Below are 6,439 nucleotides of genomic sequence, written 5' to 3' on the forward strand. Positions count from 1 at the left end.
CTCTCTGAGTCGTCCTCTCTCTCTGAGTCGTCCTCTCTCTGAGTCGTCCTCTCTGAGTCGTCCTCTCTCTCTGAGTCGTCCTCTCTCTCTGAGTCGCCACCACTATAATGATGATGATCGTTGTAATGATTATTCAGTAACGTGCAATCCCCTATTGAGCCACTGGCGAGTGCTGTGTCGTTGCAACCTTTCGCGTTTCGCAAATGCGCCGGGTTTCATGGCCATCCTACTGGACGTTGGGCGAACGTTGAGCCAACGTTGGCAAGCGGTTGGACCAACATTGGCAAGTGGTTGGACCAACGTTGGTTGAACGTTGAGCCAACGTTGGCAAATGATAGCTCGGTGAAGTTGGCTAATACCATCATCATCGTCGTCGTCGTCGTCATCGTCGTATGTAAATGTCAAGCAGCAGACGAAGTCCGCTCTAAAACGCGGTGATGTCGATTCTAAATGCGGAGGACCCGGAGACAATAAAAAATCCACGCGACCACGGGGAGAGAGAGAGACACGTAAACTCCACATACAGCAGCAGCAGCAGGCGTCGTCAGGGATGGAACCCACGACCTCCTGTAGACCAGGCGAGGTTGTTAACATCTCTACAGAGAGAGACACAAACTCCACATACACAGTAGCAGGCGTCGTCAGGGATGGAACCCACGACCTCCTGTAGACCAGGCGAGGTAGTTAACATCTCTACAGAGAGAGACACAAACTCCACATATACAGCAGCAGCAGGCGTCAGGGTCGGGATGGAACCCACGACCTCCTGTAGACCAGGCGAGGTTGTTAACATCTCGCCGCCACCGCGGCGCCCGAGGTCGATTTCGCAGCTGCGGCAGCGGCGCGGTTCGAACCGCAAATGCAGCAGCACTCAGCAGCGACTCGGCACTCGGCAGGTCATGGCCCCGCCCCTCCCCCAGTCCAAGCCCCGCCCATCTACATACAAGCCCCGCCCCTCCCCCAGTCCAAGCCCCGCCCATCTACATACAAGCCCCGCCCCTCGCCATCAAGCCAATCAAGTCCCGCCTTCTTACTATCAAGCCCCGCCTCTAGCATATCAAGCCCCGCCCCCTGACCATCAAGCACCATCCCTCTATTAAGCCCCGCCTCTTGCTATCAAGCCTCTTGCTATCAGGACCCGCCCTCTCACAATCAAGACCCGCCCCTCACTATTAAGCCCCGCCTCTCGTATGTCAAGCCCCCCACCCTCCTCCCCCCCACCTCACCCCCCTCTCCCCCATTCCTTTATCCCCCATCCCAGCCCCCCCCCCGTGCCCCCCCGTGTCCCCGGCCGCACGATTTCGTCTCTCTCTCACACACGGGGCGATGGCTCTGCACCGGCTGCTGTTCGCGGGCCGCAGATCGCGTCTCTTCGGCAGCAAGGACAGCTGGTGGGGCCGGTCTGTCTACACCACGTGTCTCTCTACACCACCACGTGTCTCTCTGTCTACACCACGTGTCTCTCTGCACCACGTGTCTCTGTCTAGAGCACCACGTGTCTCTCTACACCACGTGTCTCTGTCTAGAGCATGCGTCTCTGTCTACACCACGTGTCTCTCTGTCTACACCACGTGTCTCTCTGTCTACACCACGTGTCTCTCTGTCTACACCACGTGTCTCTCTGTCTACACCACGTGTCTCTCTGTCTACACCACGTGTCTCTCTACACCACCACCAGTGTGTCTGCGCGTGTCGTCTAAGCCAAATGTCTCGATGCCGCGTGTCATACCATATGTCTGCAGCACGCGCCTGCCGATATCACCTTCATGTTATATGAAGGAAGGGTCGTTGTCCGAAACGTCGCCTATTATACACATGTTCCTTTTTTACCTTCAAGACCACGGTGTCGTAATTGAGACGGATCGTGATCGGTGTTGTTGACTGTTTCTGCACCAGTGGCCAATGCAGCAGCAGCACCAGATACATCACCTCTCTCTCTCTTAGCATGCGTCTCTCTCTCTCTCTGGGGATATGCGTCTATGGCACTCCATCTACGTCTGTGGCGTGTAGCGTGTGTCTGTGGTGTGTGTGTGGTGTGTGTGTAGTGTCTGTGGTGTGTGTGTCTGTGGTGTGTGTGTCTGTAGTTTGTGTCGTGTGTAGTGTGTGTCTGTGGTGTGTGTGTGTCGTGTTTAGCGTGTGTCTGTAGCGTGTGTAGTGTGTCTGTAGCGTGTGTGTCTGTGTGTCTGTGGCGTGTGTGTCTGTGTGTCTGTGGCGTGTGTGTGTAGTGTCTGTAGTGTGTGTGTCTGTGTGTCTGTAGTGTGTGTCTGTGGTGTGTGTCTAGTGTGTGTCTGTAGTGTGGGTGTGTAGTGTGTCTGTGGTGTGTGTGTAGTGTGTCTGTGGTGTGTGTATATCTGTAGTGTGTGTGTCTGTAGTGTGTGTGTAGTGTGTGTGTGTAGAGTGGTGTGTGTAGTGTGTGTCTGTAGTGTGTGTAGTGTGTGTGTAGTGTGGTGTGTGTAGTGTGTGTATGTAGTGTGTGTAGTGTGTGTGTGTGGTGTGTAATGTGTGTCTGTAGTGTGTAGTGTGTGTGTGTAGTGTGTGTGGTGTGTAGTGTGTGTGTGTAGTGTCTGTAGTGTGTGTCTGTAGTGTGGAGTGTGGGTGGTGAGTGTGGTGTGGTAAGTGGAGTGTGGGTGGTGAGTGTGGTGTGGTAAGTGGAGTGTGGGTGGTGAGTGTGGTGTGGTAAGTGGAGTGTGGGTGGTGAGTGTGGTGGGGTTGGTGAGTGTGGTGTGGGTGGGGAGTGTGGTGGTGAGTGTGGTGTGGGTGGTGAGTGTGGTGTGGGTGGTGAGTGTGGTGGGGTGGTGAGTGTGGGTGATGAGTGTGGTGGGGTGGTGAGTGTGGGTGGGGTGGTGAGTGTGGGTGGTGAGTGTGGTGAGTGTGGGTGGGGTGGTGAGTGTGGGTGGTGAGTGTGGTGGGGTGGTGAGTGTGGGTGGTGAGTGTGGTGAGTGTGGTGGGGTGGTGAGTGTGGGTGGTGAGTGTGGTGGGGTGGTGAGTGTGGGTGGTGAGTGTGGTGAGTGTGGTGGGGTTGGTGAGCGAGTGTTGGGTGAGCATCGGGTGAGTGGCAAGAGTCGGACCACGTGACGTCACCCCCCCCCCCCCCCACAATCACCCCTCCCCTCTCCCCCACGATCACCCCCCCCCGTTCATTAATGAGCTCTCGGGCAGCTGAGAGATGGGACACGTGGGTGCGATGGCACACGGTGATGGTGATGACGCTCCGGTGATGGTGGTGGTGGTGGTACCAGGGTGATGATGGTGGTGATGGTGGTGGTGATGGCACCACGGTGATGGTGATGACGCCCCGGTGATGGCGAGACGGCGATGGTACCACGGTGATGGTGGTGATGGTACCACGGTGATGGTGGTGATGGTGGTGGTGATGGTACCACGGTGATGGTGGTGATGGTGGTGATGGTACCACGGTGATGGTGGTGATGACCCCACGGTGATGGCGGTGATGGTGGTGATGGTGGTGATGACGCCACGGTGATGGTGGTGATGACCCCATGGTGATGGTGGTGATGGTGGTGATGGTGGTGATGGTGATGGTCGTGATGGTGATGGTGGTGATTGTGATGATGACCCCACGGTGATGGCGTGGCGCCTTTGAACCCCGCTCGGGGCCCAGCCTGGCTGGGTTCGACTCCCTCGTGCACCGCGGTTCGCGTCAGTGCCGGGCGACGTCTCAACCGGACCTGGGCGGGGGAGGGAGCCCCCCCACCCAGCCAACCCCCACCACAGCCTGCACTCACCGGCGTGATGAAGTATGGTCAAACGGCCCCTTTAGAACCGACAGAGCTTGGTGGGGAGTAGGAGGAGGGGGTGATACCATCATCAAGCAGTGCATTGACCACGGCTGCTGCTGCTGATAATAAGCAATAGGCGACGTTTCGGGCAAAGGTCCTTGCCCGTGCCCGTCTCGTTGGGGAGCTCTGAACCGTCGAACAGGCGGCGTCGCGGGACGCGCTTCCGAGGGGCCGTCTGGAACGCTCCTTCCCTTGATTCGACGATTCGGAAGGTCACGCGGCAGATACGAAATGGGAAAACATTTTTGTTTGCTGCTGCTGTTGTTGTTAGTATCAAAGTGCAAAAACAATGCTGGAGCCCTTGGCAAAAAAAGGTATCGATTTGCTGTCTGGACACGTTGAACACAACTCTCACAAACCTCTCCTGTGGATAATGTTGGATCGCGAAAGCCTCCACTGCGTGTTGAACTGAGCGTGTTTGTCTTTGCATGTCCACCACACGTACCGCCTGTGGCTAATGCAGACTTCGATTCCTTGCTAAAGGTTTCTATTTGGTGTTTGGACATCTTTAACACCTCCTGTTTTATTATTTACTCGCTTTTATTTAACTCGCTCCGTCTATTGTATCCTCAACTCTATTGTTGTCATATCCTCAAATCTTGTAACTCAATTTTAAGCCATTTCCCAATGTGGTATCGACTGCAAACTTGGTATAGGTATGTCATACTGATGACAATACTATATTATATCGTTGAAAATTAAAAAATATATTTAAGCAATCTTTTTTTCTATCTTATGTTTCGGCTTGGGTCTAATTGTCCACGCTCAACTGACGTTGGCTGTAAATCACCACGGCCCCTTACGTTATGGCAAGCCTCGGGGCCACTTCCTGGAGTCGTGGAGTTTTGCCATTACTCGTACGGTACATTTCATTCAAACTTTTTTTTTAAACACGCATTTTGAAAAAAAATCATACTTTGATACTGGCAAAAATAAGTATTTTAAAATATTACTTATTGCCAGAAAGGATCAAACGTATTCGTATTTTTCATACTTTGATACTGCTAAATAAAAAAGTGTATCCCATGATGTAGCTGCTGCTCACGCCGACCTATAAGTGCGCTGACACGTGTGGCATTGCCCTTGTGCCGGTCGCCTTTCGGCGTCCTTCTCCGGCCTGACACTGGTGGTCAGATCGGCCTGACACTCGTGGTGGTGACACTGTCACTCGTGGTGGTGACACTGTCACTCGTGGTGGTGACACTGACACTCGTGGTGGTGACACTGTCACTCGTGGTGGTGACACTGTCACTCGTGGTGGTGACACTGTCACTCGTGGTGGTGACACTGTCACTCGTGGTGGTGACACTGTCACTCGTGGTGGTGACACTGTCACTCGTGGTGGTGACACTGTCACTCGTGGTGGTGACACTGTCACTCGTGGTGGTGACACTGTCACTCGTGGTGGTGACACTGTCACTCGTGGTGGTGACACTGTCACTCGTGGTGGTGACACTGTCACTCGTGTCGGTGACACTGACACTCGTGGTGGTGAGAACGGCCCATCAAGGAGGAGGCTGCCGCTGTGTCCTCTGGTGGAGGCTGATGAGTCTCAAAGACAATGTCCACATCTCGCGTCATCATGGTCGGAGCATCTTTGGTTCGCATGTACCGCGCGTGGCTAAGGGGCCGGCCATAAATGACGTCACGCACCTGGGGGGGGGGGGTCAAACATTTGTGACGATGTGTGACGAGGGGGGGGGGTGTTTGAGAAATGTGACGTCACATCAAAATGCGCAACTTTAAATGAATATAGACAACATGTTCTACTTAATTAAAGACTTTAATAAATGTTTTCTCCCACAACATCAGAGTGCAGCGCCATATTAAATACGCACTACAATGACAATAGATTTGAAGCATGTTTTATGCTTTTTGGGGGGGGGGGCAGAGCTTTGTGACGTCATATTTGAGGGGAGGGTCTGACTTTTTGTGACGAGGGGGGGGGGTCAAAATCGTCAAAAATCGCGTGACGTCATTTATGGACGGCCCCTAATGCTGCAGTAACTTGCTAAGGTCGTCTGCTAAGGTCTCATTGGCGTATGAACACCTTGACACAACAACGCCTCCTTTTTTTTATCGCCAGAAGAAGTAGATGTAAACCCATTCTTATCGTTTGTTTTTAGTCTTTCACACACACGGGAGCTGTAAGCACTTTAACCTGGGGGGAAATTTACGTTCCATATTATTTGGTTCTTTCGGTAAAGTCACGTAGGTATAAAATACAATTTTAAAAATGTAAAATAAAAAATAAACAAATAATTTATTTTATTATTTTTTTTAAAAATTCATTATTTTTTACTTTATATTCTACCTAGGTGACTTTACCGAAAGAACCAAAGGGAATGGAACATTGCACTCACGAAAACTTGAGATCTCAACTAAAATTCACGTCGTTTCCCGAACTGCTCTTTGTGTTGAGTTTGTTACCACGCGAACCCCGCCCACCCGCCACCTTCCGCTCAGCACGGCGGTGAGACTTCGTACGGCGCGAAAGAAGTTCGACAACGCACGTGACTAGGTCCGCTGTCCGAACCGTCGTTTAAGACAACGATGACGCGTCGTCCCCCCCCCTCCCTTACCCACCTCGTGCTTTTTTTTTAGTGTGGAGCGGTGTTAATTGAAGGCACGGCAGTTAC

General features: G+C 52.8%; 1 pseudogene across 1 annotated transcript in view; it reads left to right on the forward strand.

Annotated features, from left to right (window-relative positions):
• The first annotated feature begins 1,284 nt into the window (after positions 1–1,284).
• LOC144946226 (SRSF protein kinase 3-like) overlaps positions 1,285–6,439 on the forward strand; it is a 50,903-nt pseudogene continuing 45,748 nt past the window's right edge. Inside the window, exon 1 of the transcript XR_013639789.1 lies at positions 1,285–1,400. The product of XR_013639789.1 is annotated as an SRSF protein kinase 3-like (transcript). The remainder of the gene's footprint in view (positions 1,401–6,439) is intronic.

The sequence above is a fragment of the Lampetra fluviatilis genome, chromosome 40 (genome assembly GCF_964198595.1).
Source record: "Lampetra fluviatilis chromosome 40, kcLamFluv1.1, whole genome shotgun sequence".
In the NCBI taxonomy this organism is placed as follows: domain Eukaryota; kingdom Metazoa; phylum Chordata; class Hyperoartia; order Petromyzontiformes; family Petromyzontidae; genus Lampetra; species Lampetra fluviatilis.